General features: G+C 31.4%; 2 protein-coding genes across 5 annotated transcripts in view; both read left to right on the top strand.

Annotated features, from left to right (window-relative positions):
- Nucleotides 1–1,895: 1,895 nt before the first annotated feature.
- Nucleotides 1,896–21,667, top strand: part of LOC149902172 (CD151 antigen-like) — a 148,866-nt gene continuing 129,094 nt past the window's right edge. Inside the window, exon 1 of one of the 3 annotated variants that reach the window (XM_090110547.1) lies at nt 1,896–2,023. The gene's annotated coding sequence lies outside the window, so the exon portion shown is untranslated. The remainder of the gene's footprint in view (nt 2,024–21,667) is intronic. The other 2 variants (XM_090110545.1, XM_090110546.1) reach the window with 2 other exon arrangements.
- The window catches only part of SH3PX1 (sorting nexin 33-like protein SH3PX1), a 143,799-nt gene continuing 124,061 nt past the window's right edge, over nt 1,930–21,667 (top strand). Inside the window, exon 1 of one of the 2 annotated variants that reach the window (XM_090110543.1) lies at nt 1,930–2,023. The gene's annotated coding sequence lies outside the window, so the exon portion shown is untranslated. The remainder of the gene's footprint in view (nt 2,024–21,667) is intronic. The other variant, XM_090110544.1, reaches the window with a different exon arrangement.

The following is a 21,667-nucleotide window of genomic DNA, read 5'->3' as shown; positions in this document are numbered from 1 at the left end:
ATAAATAATTAGGCTTTTAGATTATAAATTATGTATTTATAATATTATTTTATGTAATAAATTGCATGTAAACAAAATGTAGAGTTTTAAATACGATCTCTACTTAATAGTATACAATAAAAATATTGCTGGCCACAAAGCGGTCTTATAACTGATTCCGTCTTCAGTAAAAGAAAAATTGTTTTTATTCCTTTGCCATAAATAAATAATTCTAAATTGCGTATACGAACAAGCGCTGCCGGTGACTTTGATTAAGTAGCTTTGTTTTCTTCGCTTTTCAATGTAAATGCGTTGGCTTAAGGGTATTTGGAACAAAAATGAATGCAATCCAATCCAATTCAATTTAATTTTTACTTTTTAAAGAAAACAAAACAAGGGTATAGCCTTGTTGATGTCAATTACTCTCGCGTTGATACATAATATTATTATTGGTATCATAGATATTACTTTTTGGTTATTTTAAATTAAATTTTACTTAAATGAACAATGACAACTTACTGTACCTTACTTTTTAATGAGTCAATTTCAATTAGTTTATGGACATGTTTTTATAACTTTCTATTTTCATTGCATTCCGTTATGTAAATATTTTTCATAAAATGCAATATAAAAAATCTGTAATAAGTAAGTAAATACGTAGATTTGTAATCAAATGTGATCAAAGCCGCAGGCTTACGCTTGTACAATATTAATAATAGGCATCAAAGTTTCAACTAAAGGCCTAAAAATATAGAGAACAAAATTTTATGACTTTGACAATATACGAAAACCTTACGAAAACATTCTTAATAAAGAGCAAAATAAAAATGATAAACGTGTATATTTGTTATTTTATCCATGAAAGTCGTAAACTTAACCGCGCGTACATCACATATTTTTCTTCTAAGAAAAAAAGATTTATCAACCGACTCCAGCTATGAGTGATAGGAAAATCGTTCTCATTTGAATTTCTCCAAAGATGTGTATTTGAGGAAAACGCTTCATAGTACCTTAAAAGGGAAATCCTTTGTATTTGCGTTATTGTTCCTTAATACATTCAAGACTTATATGTATGGAATTCTTGATTTCACAAATGATCTCACAAGGTTTTACGATGGAGACAAAGCGACTCCTGGCATTTTATGTTTTTGTCCCTTCTTCAATATTATCTTTTACAAATTCTTTAAGAAAATTTATAATAAACTTTAATAAATATTTAAAAATAACTGTATATTACCTAAGATATTTGCGAACCTTAATTTTCTTTTTGTATAAAATATCCTGTTAGATCTAAAATTGTTAGTACGCCTATATTAATAAAGGTAGGTATATGTTTTAACTTTTATATAAAACTACACTTCATTTACGAATATTTGCAACATAATTATTAATTAATATACCTACTATTCATATGCTTATAAGCCGTAATTGATACCATTACAGCAGCCCTGACAATTAACGGCCCTCCGAATGTCGCCAATAGGCTATTTCGAAGTCGTTAGTAAACTTGGCATCAAATTCAAATAGAATTAATGAAACAAGTGACCAGAGAGATGGAACTTCCCACAGTCGCATTTTCATGCCGTTGACAGAGAGATAACCCCATACCAATGCACCAATTTTCCAAGACGCTACCACTTTTATAAACAAGACGTTTTCCAATGCGGCATCTTAAACCAACACTTTCAAAGAATGTTACTCTAAGCAGCAATGTAAGTTGAACTCCGTGAAGAATTTGTTTTGTAAAGTATTTAAGGTCGTGATATTGTGCCAGAGCCGTTACTCAGTACGTCCACTCAGTACGTTGGTATCTTTGATAGGGAGTTCACGTGTTTTCGGTGAATGGAAATGAAAATACGATGACTTCGTTTCGTAATGAAAATATCGGGATGTAATTCAATGTTGTATGTGTTGATGTTGGATGGTATATTGTAAAAGTGAAGTTCTCTGGTGTATGAACTTTTGAACTTTGAACTTTTTGTTTGATAGCGATTATAGTTGAGATAAACAGTTGATAACATTTGACATCACTATTGTATACCAGGTAAGCGGTTACAATACCATTCGATGAATCTATTCTATACGTAATGTTTTATTGAATGTTCGTGCAATTAATAATTAAGGTTAAAACGCATTTATTTTCTAAGAAACGAAAAATAGGCATATATTTGCTTTCATACAAGAAAATGTAGAGCAGTAGATTAATTCGCAAAAATATAGATTCGATAATTTTTTACTGGTTATTTATTGGCTTTCTTGGGTTAAAATATTAAAACATATTGAGTAGAGAATAGAGAATTTAAAAAAATATTTTATTACAAAACATAATGACTGATATTTTGTATAAACACAATAAGTATTGCATTTAAATAATTCTCAAGTCAGTATCTAGTGCTCTTATAATCGTCAATACGTAGGATGAAACCTTGAATAATTTGACGCCTAGTTTTTATATTTTCAAGGTTTATTAACAAATATTTTATACATTCATTGCAATTGTAATTTATTTGAAATTATTTTAATATTGTTTTTTCGATGCACTTTATCATAGAATTAAGAAAAAAAACAAGGCTGTTAAAATTTTATTTATTTAAACTTTATTGTCAACGTATTTTAAAAACACTTGGATTCGGTATTGAAATTTGTTATTCACTTTAAATATTACGCGGTAACTTTTTGTTACAATATCAGAATGACGTGATAGAAAAGATGTGCTTTATTTATTAAATTTGTATTCCAATGTTTTGCTATTGGCTTTAAAAAGATCCTAATTTTGTTTTAGTAATTAAGTGACGTTACGAAACAAATTATTTAAGTAATGATGCTTCTATTAGTATGTCAGTAATGTTTAAAAGCAGAGCACGTAAGAATTTACATTGCTTGTGTACATCTGATGGCCTTGAGCTGTTGAACTAAGAGTAAATATGTTTATCGATAAGCTAATTTGAATACCTACTTATAGGACTAGCAAAATGTTAAGATAAGGTATTAATGGTTTATTTAAAATGTTTAAAAAGTAAAGAGAAGTGTATTTAAATTGTGTAACCTTCTAAAATAGCAGTTCTAGCTGACACAAATTGTATTATTTTTAAATTTCGAAGTATTTATTGCAATAAAAATTACCTAGTATAAAAATCAAAAAATAATTTACTAGAAAAGTCAATACTTATACATCTAATATGAACGTGCAAAATATATTGTGTGGTACCTAAATAATTTCCGATCTCCATAATTTTAAAATTTCCCACAGTCCTAATTTTAAAACATTTGTTATTTAGATTAAACGCACAAAACTAGTTGATTGTATTTAATAAATAAATATAGAACTATTAAAGATGCCAGAAATACAACTAAATTTATAGTTTTTATAGCATGTTTAATTATCCGTCTCTTACGCTACATTAGGTCACATACGCGAAGTGCCGTCATGCTCTGCCTATAAACGGCTTGACAGCTCACGAGTAAACAAATTACGATTAACACTAATAGTTTTTTGTTCGATTATCTGATATTTATTTATTTTGCAATGATTTTGACGTAACTTGTCATGTTTTGATCATATTATGACGAATGATACATGATTACAAATATTATACAAAGAGTATCATGCGCCGACTCTTGATTAAATCAATAGTACTATTAGTTTATAGTACTTATCACTACTAGTACTAAAAATTAGTGATTTATATTATGAAAAATCTGATTTTTTAATCATCAAATCAATTTTTTTATTACCTATAACACGTAGTATATTATTATTAGTCTGTGCTATAACTAACGGTTAAACATCAAAAACAGTCCGAATTCAACGTTAAATCTAGATTTTCCCTTCTATACTACCTATATACCTAAACCTCTTTGCGAAACATTTAATAAATAGACCGGGAGATACTGACACAAAATTTCGAGTCATTTGTAACAGGATGGCGGTTCTACAGGGTTCTTAGTACGCAATGACAAAAAGAAAAATGATGGTGTGAACGCTGGTACCGGCGGCTTAGTCGCGTGGGCGTTAGTCGAACTCGTCGGAAAATAGCGAAAGTCAAACGATTTGTAACAGTATGGCACTTATTTTTCCTGTAAGTTTGAGGATCAACGAATATAAATACAAAATTTCAAAGATCTAGGTGTTGGAAATCTTCACTTATATAAATTAATAATAAATTTATTTTTCAAGTATGACAGCACTTTTTCCCCCTACTAGAAGTATGGCAAATATAATAATGCTCACATTTTATCAAATACTCTCCAAAAAGCCAAATGCAATACTGGTACAAAAAGATAGGCGAAATAAAAAAATTTTGCAGATTTTCGGCGGTATGGCGACCATTTGGAATCGTCCGAAAAGTATGGCATGGCGATTTTCGTAAATGGCTGCACGACGATGGTTACCTGTGCAAAAGTTAGCTTGGTACAAATGGCTGAATAATTGTTTTTTTTTAAATCAACACATTCGCGTCGGTATGGCGGGCTGTAAGTCATACCGGAAAAGTATGGCATGACACTACCGCCTACTTCTTTTTTATGGGCTATCGGTAAATTCTAAAATTTTTGTGTTACAAATCGTTTGACTTTCGCTATTTTTCCGACGAGTTCGACTAACGCCCACGCGACTAACCCACCGGTACCAGCGTTCACACCATCATTTTTCTTTTTGTCATTGCGTACTAAGACCCCTGTAGAACCGCCATCCTGTTACAAATGACTCGAAATTTTGTGTCAGTATCTCCCGGTCTAAAAGAGCTATCAAATGTTATATGGTTGATAAGAAATCGCTTTGTTCCCAACAAATGGCACGTGTTAATGGAAGTTTTTTAAGCTCCTAAATAAAATACGTGTTCACGATAGAAACGAGCAGAAGTTAATTATTTAAGAAATTTTGTTCTGCCCTAGAATATAGAGGCAGTACAAAATATAAAGTTTTAAAGGTCAACATTTCTCCACGGGGGCATTCGTTTCGCAGATAATCTTTTGTTATAAATGTTTGTGTAAAATCTCACTGAAAAACCTTTTAATAGCGTCTTCTTACTAACAAACCCTGGATATTTCGTGTACTGGCAATCTAGATCCAATTTAGCTGTTTTAGCATTTATAGTGGGTAACTCGTTCCTTACCGACCTTTAATGTTTATAAAATTTATTTTTCGGACCTATTTCTACCTACTATTGTTATTTGTTATCAAACAATATTATTTAAGTATTTAACGTCTCTTTTTATTCAATCTAGATATAATATTTTCAAGCCTAACAGACATTTATTTTGCAGGATTGATTTCAACAGTTACATTTCTTTACATTGCATCAATATGAAATCAGAAAGATAACAACACTATATAATGAATTCACTTAGATACGTCCATTCTCATACGCATTCAGCGTCTCTAAACAAAAAATCGTAATAAAACCTTATCTATAAAACCTTAACCCAGTGACCGCGTAAACGTCAGCCGGCATCATAGTTGACTATATGTGACTATATTATTCATTGTCATTGTCTCAGACATACGTCGCTTTGAGATACTCAGCCCCTGTAGCCGTAGGCGTATACTGTATACATATATGTATCATATAGTGTACAGTATACAGAATTACCGCAGGAAATATTTTCCCCTTTGGCACAACCACTGGGTTTCCGTAACAAGTCTTTATATAAAAATACAAGCTGGTAATATACAAGGTCATCGAGAGGAGCAATTGTATAAATATCAAGATTCATCCCCTTATGATAATATGCGAATGTATTATGAGATGAGGGCAATGTTTATATATTTTACATTTGTTAATGGTTAAGTGCTTTTTGTAAAACAAATCTTACAAATATTTAAATGAAGAGATAATTGTGACGAGAAAATTAAATATAAGAAGGTACTTATTCTTCAAAACAAAGAAATTCAATGAATTAAAAAAAAAACTAGAACAATCTTTAACAAAAGTTTAAATGAGTTTCCATGTAAAGGTTTCGAGCATCGAACTTTCTTTTTACCAAAGTTTTTTTTAACAGAAACTTGACTAAACTAACAACCTGGCGAATTGAAAACATGCTCGATCTCTTAAAATGTATGAATAATGAGCAAAAAAGTACAAAAGGTCTGTTTTTATCGAAACAACGGTAGAAGTTTAATCCATGAAGCGTAACTTTGTTCCTCGAAAGAATTTTATCGTTCCAATGATCAATAGGTTGGGTTTAATATTATTTTAAAGTACTTATAAATAGATCTGACGGTTTTGGCCGGCCATGTGGCTATTTGAGTGGCGTTATTGGAAATGATGACTAATTTTGTACCTTTTAATATGAAATTTATTAATAGAATCAGGATCATAGCTCTGGAAGGGTTAAATACTTCAACTAAACCATAGTGTTTATTTGAGTATTTACGTGTGTCTAGCCAACTTCAAATAGCTGGCGCCGCCGCCCGGAAGATGTATTTCTATAAATAATATTGAAATACATTATAATTCATTAACTGATGTACACTCTGTATAAATCTCTCTAATACCATGGACTAATAAAATACATATGACATGATTCCCATTGCATGTAATAAATAGCAAGATATATAATGAAACTGAAGAGATACTTACAGGAAAAATTGGTTATATTATGTACTTACGTACATGTTTTCTCAATATAAACAATGCCTTGTGCATATGCAAATATCATTAATTGTATGTTTTCTTTAATAATTTAAACACACGTAAATGAATTCATACGTCATAACAATAATTTCCAATACACTTAGAAGAGCCATAATAATAATTATTTGCAGGTGTTATTAATAATAGAGGGATTATCATTACTTAAATTGAATTTGGCATGCGTAGGGAATTGTGGGACAGAAAGATAAAGATTGAGTCAGTATTTGACCCTTGGATTATTTCGATATGAATTTATATCAATTACCGAATTGAAATAATTGTTTTGAACATGTTTATAAAATTTATAACAATTATTATTATCATTATGAATTAAATAAATTTGTCCGTGTATTTATTTATTAATTGATCCATGTAAAGCAAAAACTTTGTACGTACCTCTTTTTATGAAAGCAGACGGAGCAGTATATTTTTTCACACTTATATCTAGTAGCGAAGCAGTGCAGATTGCCGATATTTTTTTTGTTATATCCATATATTAAATTATTTAAAAACAAACATAATACACACTACCATAATTTGACATGCACGTGTTAAGATTATATTCAAAACATAGACTAAAAAGAATGCAACATTCGAAATTTTTGAATAAAGAATGTTGACCACTGCGGGTCTACTATCTGGTATTATTATTTTAGTTTATGGTATGTATGGTATTGCAACATGAAAAATACCTAACAAAATACATCGTGAAATATAATAGCAAAAAAATAACCGCCATATCAATTTCCAATTATTAGAACACAAAAAGATAAGGAAGTGAATTTGCGTAGGCATGTATGCTATTCATTAGCGACTATATCATATCGAATTGTGTAATTTCAACGAATTTCTTGTTAAAATTATAAGGAAAAATCGATGATAGATCCATTCATGTGGTTTAATAACTTAAAGAATATATGCATTTACATAGAATATGTTACTTAATTCGAACCAAACCTATTGTGTTATTGAAAAGAAACGGCGCGTTTTTTTAAACATCAGCTATTTTAAGCGCATTCATTATACGCGGTTTTGAAACTGCCATAAACAATGCTGTCTCCAGATTGAGTCGTTAAGACAACATCATAGCGCACACTTCTTATTGGAGCAAATCCAAGTGAATCCATAAACGGACAACTCTAGGATTTCATTTGCTCTATGGATGTGACATTTGGCAATTTAGTTGCAATTTCAACAGACTATCCTACTCTTGGCGGCTACATTAAGTAATGCAAGTGCTTTTGACAGAATTTCAGAATTTGGAGCGAGTTTGCTGATCGTTGAATTACCTAAATTGAGCCTCTAAAACTTTATTGTACAGAAAATTCAACAATCTTTTTAGATAAGTTTTAGATATTGTTTTGAAAATGTAATATAAATACTCATTAAAGTTGTTTGATTTATAATAGGAAAGAATATGTAGTTATGGTAGTTACGTTACTTTTTAAGTGTCTTTGTATTCCTTACAACGTTCGCACATTTGTTAAAGATGAAATGTGCATATTTCATGATAACTCTGGAAGATCGGAATAGTAGCTTCTATTGCGCACGTTTTCAGGAAAGTAATAATTGACTTATTATTTCTTTAGTAAAATCGAAGCGAAGCGCCAGTTGATAGTAGAATATAAATTTGATAATTTCGTATTCTACCGTAATTTTATGCCTTCGTTATATTATATTATTGTATAGTCTTTGTTATAGGCGGTATTACATACGACAAAGACGTTACAAATTCGCTTAGTAATTAATGATCCTTACTATTGTATCAGATAATGTAGACTAGAAACTCTAGGTGTAGGATTATCAGTTTATCAATAGGTTAGATTCCATAGCTTACGTAGTTTGTAACTAAATTACACTTTGAAATAAGTCCCTAGTTTAATAATTTATTGATAAATTAATTTACAGGTTAAGAGGATTCAAAGTAAGTTTTTAATAAGAATAAAACAAATATTTTGTGAAGTGAAAAGATTGTAAGTTTCAATATGTTCCGATGAAGACAGGCAAAGTTACAGAAAGTTCGTTCGGCACACGAACAACACGTACCGTCAATATTTATCCGTTTGCACAGCATTTTGTTATGAAATTGTGCTTTTAATTTCAAAGAGTTCTTGTAAAATAACGAAGATTGAATTTCTTACAGTTGATAAAGAGAAAATAAAAAGCTTATGGTTGAATTGTTTATTTCAAAATTGAGTTTTGCTGAGCACGACAGCAGCGAAATGATTTTTTCATATACTGGAAAAAGAAAGTGATTTCATTTCCTAGAATGCTGAGACTATTCACTGATCATATGGATAACCGTTTATGTCAAATATAATTATTTAACAAAACATTCATTATATTTACCTATATCAATTTGATGTTGTACGCAACAAACTATCGGATATACCTATCTACCTTTTCTCATTTTCGTATATGTGGAATAGATCGACAAGGTAATTTATTTTTGTTAATGAGTTATGGTTAATTATTTTTCTCATAGTTTTTAAAGTTAACAAATTCATTCTCTTAACGATAAAATTTATTACGAATAATAATAATACCTAACATAGATCGAAGAAAATATTATATCGTTTATCCTTTTAAAATTAAATCCTGTAACCCAGAATTTGAATTGCCAATAAACTAAAAGTACACCTAGAATTTCAGGACCTAATAATATCTGAAGCCCGATTATTATATTTTATGATAAAGCTTCTGAACGACAAAATTAAATTGCTTAGTTGTGTAAACATAGCCAAAGTTTTGCCTGATATGAATATTTTAGAAAATCCTTTGTGACATTTTGCTTAAAACAATTTTGGAGCACTAAATTGGGCGTCTATAAACTAGACGAGACTAAAGTTATTCTTAATATAAAATCAATTTGTGAAATAATGATATCAACCCACTTTGAACATTAAAGGTCCATAATGGCTATTAGTTAATGTTTTTAATTAAAAATAATATAGAATAATATTAATTATTAATGATGTGGGAATCGATCAGTTTTAACAGGCTTTAGTACGAGTTGGGCCAGCTCACATAGTTGGTCTGCGGACGCGGTTCTACCGAATACCCGCGGCCCCGTCAATAAAGCGGCACGGCGGAACACAGTGGAGTTTAGTCGGTAGGACCCTGCACTCAGCAGGGTGAGTCCGACATAACCCAGGGCTCTTCCCCCGAGTGCCCTGGGTATGCCTAAATGCATTCTCCACTATAAAAAAAAAAGCTCACGTAGTTGAAGATACCACAGAAGATTATCGTGACATTCATTGTCGCATGTGAATGTTTCTGTATTTCGTGAGATGAGTGGGAAAGCTGTAGGCCTGTTTCCTTTTCATCGCACTTCCCAGTCCATTCTTTAATTCATGTTGTATTCCCATACTTTATTCTCGCTGTTAATCCTTAAAAGCGGGCATCACATTTGCAGAGCTCTACTTTGAAAATATTCAGGGGTTATCAGGGGAAACATCAGCACGGTTGCACGCTGTAGTATATAAAAGTGATTTTGATTCTGTTGAATTAAACTAGTACGTAATAATGATGGACGAAAATGTATTATACGACATAGCAAAAACAAAACAGATTGATTATTATTCAATTTATTACGAATTACTTAGATATCGATGGTATACGAATAAAAATCTAACAGCTTTTGTTGTGTACTATAACGAAGTTATGTTGATTTCAGTATACAAAACTTACTTTATAAATATTCGCAAAATTTTCTTCTAACCATATTAGCTACTGGTATTCGTATGCAGGCTTTACTATGGACGCAATAAAGTAGAAAAATCTCATAAACGTTATCGCGTTCTTATACCAAAGAACATAAAACCACATGCAAATGTCGGCATAAAAAATTCAAATTCGTACGTATAAACGTGCTGACCCGTATGAGTACATTTTGTTTACTTCTCCGCGGTCAGAGACGGACATTTCAGTATTTATATTGAGAAAAAATATACAGTATTCATTGAGGTACTATTACTATAGAGAGGTCCCAACGAACAAAATCTGTGTAACAAACGCGGCGGCGCCGACTGGCTTGTGAGTAGACACTTTGTAGATATTCTGCCTTTTATTACTTATAAATTAAAACCAATCAATGTAACAAATAAATATTGTTTATCGTATTAAAAAATTTGAATAAAATTACTTATCAATTAAAACCAATCAATGTAACAAAAAAAATGGCTTGAGACGATTGACTCTAACTCGTGTTAGAAATAGTTTAGTAGAGATGCCCTCTCTAGTACGTAGTATGTACATGGTAACTCAATGACAGTATTTTGTATAAAGCCCTGTTATAAAGCTGATATGGGTTGTCATAACAATATCCCTTTCAAGAAAAACAACAAAAGCATATGATATGCCAACACCACTGCAACAATAGTAATTAATTATTTAATCGACAGATATAATAATATGCCAACGAGTATTAATACAATGAAAAATATTACGTTACAACATGTTTGTATTTTTGTTTAAAATAAGAATTTTCCTCTAAAAAGGCCGGTATAGAGTTTTTCTTAGAGCTACTATTTTTAGTAAGATTAATAAAAAATATTTTCTTCATTGCTTTTTTTTCATATTCGTTCGTTATTCGATAAAATTTATTTAATTAAAGCAAAATCTAACCAATTACCATCCGTAATCAAATAGCAGAGAAATCAGTCTACACAATATATCTACTATTATATTTCTAGAATTCCAACATTCCCGGTACAGCTTCGAAATAGAATTATTAGTGAGCTCTATAACTTGCGAAATGCATTAATAGAATCACATTAGCTCAAGACGGAGTTAAATTTGCACGTTACTCAAATACACTTTTCATATTGACTGCTACCGTTTATTTGCGTGATCGTGGAATCTTTGTAGTTTTCATAAATGTATGAAGGTTATAGAAGCTTAAAATACAGCATAGAGAAGATAAACGTGAAATAAACGATGTAATTATCAAAGAAGAATATAGGTACCTGTAAATAACTAACATTACAAACAACGCTTTAAATTTTTAATAAAAAGGTAAGCTATTTGAATTCATTTATAATAAAGAAACAATATAGGTAATATTCAGGATTTCTATGGAATGCTGTCTTAAATTTTCTAATCAATTAAAAAATGTTTCCACTCACTCTACCTTCAACATGACTATTCTAAGCTTTTGGTGCGGTAACATGACGCATAAAAAAGCGTGTGTGCCTTACTCCATGAGTGCCTTAAAATTGCCTTACTCCATGAGGTGACGGTATTGCCATGACGCGACCTTGAAATTTTACTCTTAACGCGCCTAAAGAAGTTTCACTTCAATATACTTGCAATTTCTACTAAAGGGCATAAGTACATAATATTTTATACGTACATAAGTAGTAACATTATATATCTATCACATTTTACACGCCGTCCGCACCACACTCAACGCTCGTTACCCCAATTTATTGGCCTTAAGTGGAAATTTATACTATTCGCGGTTTCCGTCTTCACACGTGACCGAGAATTATTGTAGCTAAGCTGTGGAGAAAATATTTTAACGTCGTATTATATATAGAGAGTATGCGTGGTTTTCAAAGTAAGAACAAAGATTCAGAGCTTTTATACGTGAAGTTTTTGTTTTCTACGAATTACTATCACGTTTGGTGTCTGTTAAGAATAAGGAGATTATAAAAAAGAACTATAATGATTCGAAAACTTTTTATTAAAAGTTAAGTTTCGATTAGTTGCGATTAACAAGGTCTTACCAAAGAAGATATAATACTATACGTGTCTATTACTTACTGACCAGTAATAATTATTTATATAGCCAATTGTTAAAATATCTGTCCCTTTAACACAATTTTATATGATTTGCAGATTGTAAAGCTGAGTGGACAAACTTTATTCATGTACAGTTCAGAACATTAACTGGCTGGAAGCCTACCCCGGACTTTATTTGCGATTTAATTTACGACCTAAAGAGAAACGCTTCACTGTTTCAGACTATAACATCGTTAAACCAGTTTAGGTAGTTACGGTAATAGAACTTTAACTGAGCCGCAAATATTTTCGTTCGTCCAGTTTGAATAGAATTTCATATGCATCATACTTTTACTTTAATGTGTAGATAGAGACATAAATATTATATTTAACTAGCTGGAACCCACGTTGCCACTCAAGTAGCAAGTTCAAGCGGTTCGGATCGACATTCTTCATCCGAACCGCGAGGGACTGGAACATGCTTCCTGAGTATGTGTTCCCCGACGAGTACAATATGGGATTCTTCAAGCGAAGAGTGAACGGGAACCTTCTAGGGAAGCGCGCTCCATCATAGGCCACATCTCAGCTTACCATCAGACGAGATCGTGGTCAAGCGCTTCCCTATCACACAATAAAATAAAAAAAATCTATTTTATTATTTGCTTTATTTAGTAACATGCTCACGTAAATAGCCAATGTACAAATCCAGACTATAATCTCTGTACGAATTTTCATATTGTCCCGGTCAGTTGTTTTTGCGTGAAAGAGTAACAAACATCCATACTTTCTTACAAAATTTCGTAGTATTTAGTTTGAAGTTTGAATTACGTAGGATATTTATTCAGTTAAGTTTTCAAGTGACATTTTTATCCGAAAAGCATTTGGTAAAGTGTTAACTTCTAAAATACATTTAAATATAATATTGAAAAATATATTCAAGATATTTAAATCTTATTTGAATATGAATGTTACAGAAATACTCAAAGGGAAACACTTAAAATGCCCTATTTCTTGAGTCACAAGTGCTTAGTGTTATTACGATAAGTTTGAGATTCGATCATTTGATAAAAGATCAAAGGTAGGTATCTACATAAAATATAAGTCGAACATAAAAGCACTCTTCGAATTATTTTTATATTTAAGTACATTTACAAGTTACAACCCTCCTGTAAATAATATTATCATGACTGAAAAATGTATAACCAGCAAAAAAAAATAATAATAGTTAAAAAAAACTAAAAAACACGCTTTTAGTTCGGTTTTCTATAAAACGCGTGTTTTTTATTTTTTTTAACTATTATTTATTTTATCAAATTAGTGTATTGTCATCGGTCCTAAATAAATCTACAAAGTTTGAACGAAATCTGGCCGTTTAAAGTGGGTCAAAATCGCGCCCAAAGAAGTTGGTTACAAACATACAGGTGAAGCTAATATAAAGCGTGTAAAAAATATTCACACCACTTCTTTGTTCATGATTGTAATTGTTTCTTTGCAATTTCAATCAGATTACAAAATATTTATGAAATTAAAACTGTTCTTATTATTTATTTTTTCTATTATTAGATTTGCATGATAAACATGCTCTTTTCTTCTTGCTTTTTGTTTCTTGAATCATGCGATCAACGCATTTATTTTTATTTGAAACTAGCGGTCCGCCCCGGCTTCGCCCGTGGTACATGTTTACGTTTTCTCTACATAAGAACCATCCTCGTACTTCAAGGAATATAATAAAAAAAGAATTATCGAAATCGGTTCAGCCGTTCTCGAGTTATGCGCTTACCAACACATTTTGCGATTCATTTTTTACATATAAGATTTCACATTTGAAACGCCGCGCCGTGAACACTTATGTATAATAGGTAACTCGCATTTAATAGTTATTTTTTTTTATTTTAAAACGTGATATTAAAATTATTCAATAACATATTGATTTTTGTTAACACACTCTCGTAATTGAGGCAAAACTCACGCCATAACAATCCAATTTATAAGCAATTAATTTTATTTTTGTTTTGACAACTGCCAATTTATTTCGAATTTTATGCAAACAAAATATAGTACAAGAGTAACCTAAAATACGTTTGTTTACGCTCGATATGATTGTTTAAATATCACTATTTTTATGTTCACAGTGCGTTGGTAATTAAACTTTTTAAATTTTCAAATTTAAATATAAATTAATATAATATGTCTACGATGTACCTACACGTAGTAATCAGTGTAGGCTGATTACAAGGAGTCAAAGGAAAGGAAATATTTTAGATAACTTCTTTATATGAAAAAATGTACATAAGACATGTGAATGCACTTTATGTTTTTAAATTTTATTTTTAATTATTATTATATAAAATAGCTATCTTTTAGATGTCTGTCTCAAATATTAGCATAATTGGTTTCAAAGTAAATACGAGTTTCATTCAAATTCGACGAATTCACTCAGAATAAGATAGTCTATCATTAGTAGTTAGTATTTAGTGATGATGGAGGGTCGTAAGGGTTCAATTTAACAATAGTTAGTTAACATCTGTTTATTTAACATTAAAGTTCGAGCTCAGAACTATTTGCTTAATAAATATTTGTTGTATGATGTATCTATATAAACATTATATGTGGGTGTAGCTATTAGACGTACATATTATGATAGTTAATGTTTCATGAAATATAAAATCAGAATAAGGTTTTCCTATTTTTACATGTTATTAATCAACATACAATAGTTATTAAAAAAATATAAAGGTTGAATAGCTTAAGAGCATGTAAAATTTCATATAATTTTTCATCACATAATTTTTCCTACATATAATTATTATTAGCAGCATTCGCTAAGACTTCCATCACTGCAAGTAATAGAGCCTTACGTCGCTTACCATTAATGCAAAATAGTGTTCAGTTAAGCGACTTTGAGTGAAGAAATTTATGCAAATACGCCGCATCTATGTTCGCTGAAAAGTAGTTTCTTAACAAGTCGAACCTTCCGTTTTATAGTTTTAAAAATATATTTTATGCGCCCAACTTGTCAGGATTAAAGCGCTTGCCTTAAATATGGTACCGTAGTTGGGCAAACTTTGGTATTTTATAGGTTATAGAGTCGTTTGGTGGTGGGATTACTTTCAAATTTGATTTTTTTTTAATGGAAAATATTAGGAAATATGAGTTTTGAAGCTCTTTTTAATATTTTAATACACCAAATTAATTATTTTAACATTTTCACATTGAGTGTAGCAACATTAATTTTATCGCTTACGGGAATTATGGAGCAATTACATCAATAATGGGCTTAAAATGATGTCATTTAAATTATTCCAGATGCCTAGCAAATCCAATATCATTTTCAGCATTCCCACGGGGTGCTAAATAATTATCAAAATGGCAACACTCGCTCAAAAAGGCGGGAAAATTTTCAGCTGCGTTCAATAAGATTTGAAATGTCAAACTTTGCGCTTGTTATGTTGGCAATGCTCCACTGTAACCCGCATCTCTATTCCTCACAAAATAGCACCAAGAACGTGTAGAGAATCGAGTTATCTTTTGAAAGGTATCACATTTTCCACTAGGATTTTTCTTCACTTGTTCAATACTGTCGAGATCGTTTACTTTTAGGTATCGTGTCTATTTTATATCGCGTAGTATTCGTTTTGACATAGTTCGTATTGTTTCCTTTATGGTATGCGCATACGTGACTGAACATATTGATTTAAATAATTTTATTCTATTGAAAGGAAACCTTTTAGAGCCTTCTTTCTTATTGATATTTTTTCATCAATATTGATAATTATTAGTACTGAAAATAGTAACATTTACGAAAATACGCAAGAGAATAAAAGCAGATTTGTACAACTTTCACAACGTTCATGTGTACAATGAGTACCTATTTTAAACCAAATACTTACTTTTATTAAGTGAGTTGCTAACTTAATACTTTTACAAAATAAAAATAGCAGCGTTCACAATCCTATGTAGTTATTAAATTAAGCGCACTAGAGCTCAAAATAAGGAACATTTTATTTCAAATACACGCTATAGTATTACCTCAGTTTCCAGTAAGAAGTAATAGAACAATAGACCACGGGTGCAGTCAATAAATCGTCGTGGCGAACGCTTGGCCACACTTGGGAAGTCGGTGCATCGATCGAGACCACATTATTTTCAAATGTCAAGCCAGCCGAGTAAAACTATAGTGTTAAAGTGTTGATTGGAAATATTACCAGCCTTTTAATCCAGAATGATGTAATGTTATTATGATCGTGACATTTCCAAAACTAAGATGAATGTAGAATTTGAACGTGAATAGGCTTTTCAGTAAAAACGTATTGACAAGTTGTAAGGAAGTTTGATCAACTAATCGTGAATCGTACTTTTATATTAGATAGGTCAAAATGCGACTTACTTAATCGTAGTAACTATAAATGAGAACTTCTAACATGAATAATATAGAACAAAACTAATGCATTTTATTTGAAAGATACACACTACCAGATGAATGGAGATTCAAATATACTATTTTTCAACCAAAGCGGCTGCTGGCCTTTAGATGAACGATGTCACAGTCAAGACAGTTGTTTAATGCTAACTCCGCGATATAAAAATTCTTTTTACTTTGTACTTGTATAAAATCGAGCGCAGATCAAGAACAGCTTGTCTGCCCTATAATTTTGCATAGTCGTTCTATTATTGCTTTGAAGTTCGCTCAACCTTTACTTCTCGTTAGTGCAATGCTTTCTGTACCCATATTATTATTGGAGCGAGATTTATTTTAAATTATAATAAAGGATTGTATAGAAATCTGTAATGAAATAAATAATTTGACTGTTTTCTCTGATTTTAAAACACAGACCATGCCCATTTTAAGATAACACGTACAATATATAAAGAATACTTAATATCTTATGTATGATACAGAGATTGTGTTATCAGTATTCAGTTTTAATAATTATTTTGTGACAAAAGCGCAACTTAAATATCATAGTAGGTACATTTTTACAAAATAATTTCTTAAAAATTTCTCGATTAATTAAACGGGAATTCAGATACCGGCTTGCGATCGAATTCTTTGTCTCGTAGTTTCGAAAATGTCGAGGAAAATGTGATTAAATGCTGCAGTTACGACGTCAGGTTACGGTATGCAATTTTACACTGAACTAAGAACAGATTTTATGCTGTCAATCAAATTTACTTTCATCCCGACAGATCATAGATTGGTTGTGTGAACAGTGTAATGGGTTTCAACATGACAGCTTTAATTAAAACATTTCAATAGCTTGTACATGAACTTGATAAACGCTGTAGTAAAGCGTTTCGCAGGTTTAGTATTAGTAGTGATTGAGTGAGAATGTTATGTCATAACGTAAATTAAAATAAGTAAATGAATCTTATTTTGTATGATGGAGCCAGCAATAACGTAACTAAATTAATATTGTTTTTTTTATACCTTCGCCCGTGGTACATGTTTACGTTTTCTCTACATAACAACCATCCTCGTACTTCAAGGAATATAATAAAAAAAGAATTATCGAAATCGGTTTAGCCGTTCTCGAGTTATGCGCTTACCAACACATTTTGCGATTCATAGTTATTACCTAAAAAAATCACGTGTCGTCTTTATAAAATAGCAAAACATGGGGTCCATCAAAATGGCTCTTCTGCGAAAAATTACATAGGAGATGCATCATACGTGGCACTGTCAGCTTATCATAAAACAATCATAGTTCAGTTCATAAGAGTGATATGTAACTCAATTTTTATTACAATTGTTCTCTTTTGGTAGGTACATTTTATTCCTTTGTAAATCGTTGTTTTATGATGTATTCTCCTAATAAAACAATGCCTCTATGTATTTTCCTTTTTACGAAAATAAGATAATTATGTTAAATAAAGTAACATAATATATGACTAATATACATACGTCATACGGGTTGGGTATAAAATAACATGTAATATTATGTTCGTTATTTATCGCCGAGGTAGGGCGCTTCGACCTTTACATATTTTGCGCATATTATAAAGTTCGTGTTTTCGTGTTTATTTAATATAAGGCTAAGTAATTAATAATAAAATATTTGCACGAAAGTTACAGTGAGTGATATCATTTCTCATTTCGCTGTAAAATTATTTCAAAATGCAGGCGAGGTTTAAATAATTGACCATTTTTTGTATTATGGAAAATGGTATGTTTTATATATAAATAAATCATGTTGGCAATAAAATATGTGCTTGCATATTGATATATTTTATATTAAAGAGTCAATTTACTAAGCGTCAGTTACCACATTTAATAACTGTCCAGTTTTATTTTTTTTTACTTCACGCACAAGGTAGGTAGGTATGTGTTGACTTATGACTACAATTTTTATATTTTGGTTCACAATAATTAATCTATTGTTAGACGTAACTTTTGATTTAATATTTTTGTGGATGAGTAGTTGTCAATATAGTTGTCACTGTTTCCTGTCCGAACATGCTTAGCTATCGCATACTATAAATTGCCGCGTTCCTTTGACTCGTGGCGCATTCGTACGAATCGTGCCTAGGGGCTCGGACGCTGTTTATACGACGTTCGACCCAACTACCCTCACTTTACTAATAGTCGTTGACTAGCTGCGTTTTGTTATCAACTACCTACATCAATTAGGTAGCTGTGTAGAATCGCAGTACATTCTTATTACATTCAAACTAATATTAAACTAACTTCGCATCTTTTTTTCTTATATCAGAAGTGGGATAGAATTCAAGCCCATACTTTTTAAATGTGTTTTAGTTTACGTAGTTTTGTAACGGCATACTGGCGTTTGTGGTTTTTCGTGCGTTGTGTAAAATAAAAGTTTGTTACGTGGATTATTGCAACGGGAATGTAGTTCATCGAAGGAGTTGTGTGTAGTGATCCAAATCGCTAGTCGAACCCTGGCGTTGAGGTATTGTCTAGTCGCTGACGTATCGTAGTGATGTATTTCACTAGTCGAACGAGCGTAGATATACCAAGATACGCGAAGGGAGTGTAGGCACTGTCATGTGGATGTGGTTATTGTTCTGTTAGGTCAGTCTGGCCGAGGCAGGATGGTTGTGTAATCCCAAGATGAACTACCGTAGTGTTTTAATACGAGAAAAGGCGTACGAGGACGTACGATTGTCAGTATGGCCGTGTTAGACGTAACTTTTGATTTAATATTTTTGTGGATGAGTAGTTGTCAATATAGTTGTCACTGTTTCCTGTCCGAACATGCTTAGCTATCGCATACTATAAATTGCCGCGTTCCTTTGACTCGTGGCGCATTCGTACGAATCGTGCCTAGGGGCTCGGACGCTGTTTATACGACGTTCGACCCAACTACCCTCACTTTACTAATAGTCGTTGACTAGCTGCGTTTTGTTATCAACTACCTACATCAATTAGGTAGCTGTGTAGAATCGCAGTACATTCTTATTACATTCAAACTAATATTAAACTAACTTCGCATCTTTTTTTCTTATACTATACTTAATATTATAAAGCTAAAGAGTTTGTTTGTTTGAATGCGCTAATCTCAGGAACTACTGGTCCGATTTGAAAAATTTTTTCGGTGTTAGATAGCCCATTTATCGAGGAAGGAACACTGCGGGTAAAATCGCGGAACACAGTTAATGTTAAATATACTAATATGCGATTCAAAATACAAAATGAAAGGCATGATTCATCCCTAGCCAAACTACGTGTAATTTAGATAACTACGTTATACGTAATGGCAAGAGATTTACTAGCGAAGGTAAACTATCGGTCAGGTGACAGAGAATGTCACACGTCGAATTAACATTCCTCGCATCAGCATCTTGGACCCAATTTACAGTAATTATACCACATAACTATGTAATAGACAAGCCTATATTCTCTTGGTAATTGGGTTTAGGATTGACTGTACTATTTTCAGCCACTATTATCATTTCTTTGATTATTTTTAGCCGTGTTTTCTGGACATCAAAAGAGTCTGTTAACGAATTTCTCGGATATCTTATGGATAAAATGACAGTAGTTTATTAAGGGGCGATTTTTCAATGCTTGGTTAAAACTTATATTATCCGTCCAATAAAGTATTACACGATAATATTAAAATGTCACGTAAACTGTCAAGTACGGGCAATTAGAATACGTTTATTTAAAATGGTAGTTCTATACATTATTCGAAGAATAAGTTTTAACCAAGGATTGAAAAATCAGCCCTAAATGAAAACTCTTCACTTTTTGGAATATAATATAAATATGCTTCTTTTCCGTAATATACTATTAGGCTTCTATTGGGTCATAAAATATTTAACAATAGAGAATAAGGAGAGTTCAATACAATGCATGCTTGATTTTTATGTATTCTTATTTGAGTTTAATAATGGAGAAAAATAAAATCGAACAATAGAATTCTAATATTTCCTGTACTAACTGGGAACTGCTTGAGCTACATTTGTCCGTGTACGTAAGCAATGACTTACCAACACGGTTTAATGTTATTTACGCAAACTTCAACATGTAAAAGTTCCGTGTCACAGACGGGGGTTAACTTCACCCCGGGGTCCAACTTAATTTTTTCTTGCGGCGACAACTTTTCAAAGAAACCAAGGAAAAGCGTACAACTTAACTGCTATTTATTATGATAAGTTTTTTCATCTGATTTTGCTGTATTTACCAAAGGTATATTTTTTAATTGGTGAAAATAGTTTCTATAAAATTGAAGTACTTACATGGTGTGTAAATGGCCTAATGTAGTGGATGTTACACGCCATTGTACTTTTTTATTTTTGCGGGAGCTTATCGTTTTCATTACAATATTTCAAACTGTAAATACTTCGTCTAGTCGAAAAAAAATGTTCGTTAATTTTAGTCTAGTCTAAGCCTCCTTCTCTTATTCTCATCTTTATACTATAACTTCGAAATGAAACTTATTAATCTTAAAGGTGATGACTGATGACATGAATAATTAAAACGTAAAATGATTAGAATCAGACCTTGATAGCTTTTTAATGTTGTCTCGAAAGTAAATTTAATTTAACAACGCCTGGAGCGCCTTTTAAGCTTAACACTGAAAGTAAAGCTGTTTTTATAAATGTTATTATTTTTAAATCAGTAAAAAAGTTTAAAAGCTTAAGGAAAATATGGGTCAAAATTTGTTAATTAATCGTAGTAATGTGTTTTATACGACAAAAATAGAGCTTAGTGTACATTTACCAAAGTGCCTGAGTTATAAATTTAGAAAACAAAAGCCTTTACGTACGTTATTTTAAGTCGCCAGAGCTGGAAAATAGCACAAAAGCAAAGTAGAAAGAGAACCTTGGCTTAAGACTCACACATTATCTGAGTGCATTTAAGCTTC

The sequence above is a fragment of the Colias eurytheme genome, chromosome 15 (assembly GCF_061535395.1).
Source record: "Colias eurytheme isolate Ceu_HAF_F1 chromosome 15, ilColEury1 Martin Lab GWU primary, whole genome shotgun sequence".
NCBI lineage: Eukaryota > Metazoa > Arthropoda > Insecta > Lepidoptera > Pieridae > Colias > Colias eurytheme.
This window is presented reverse-complemented; position numbering and strand designations above follow the sequence as displayed.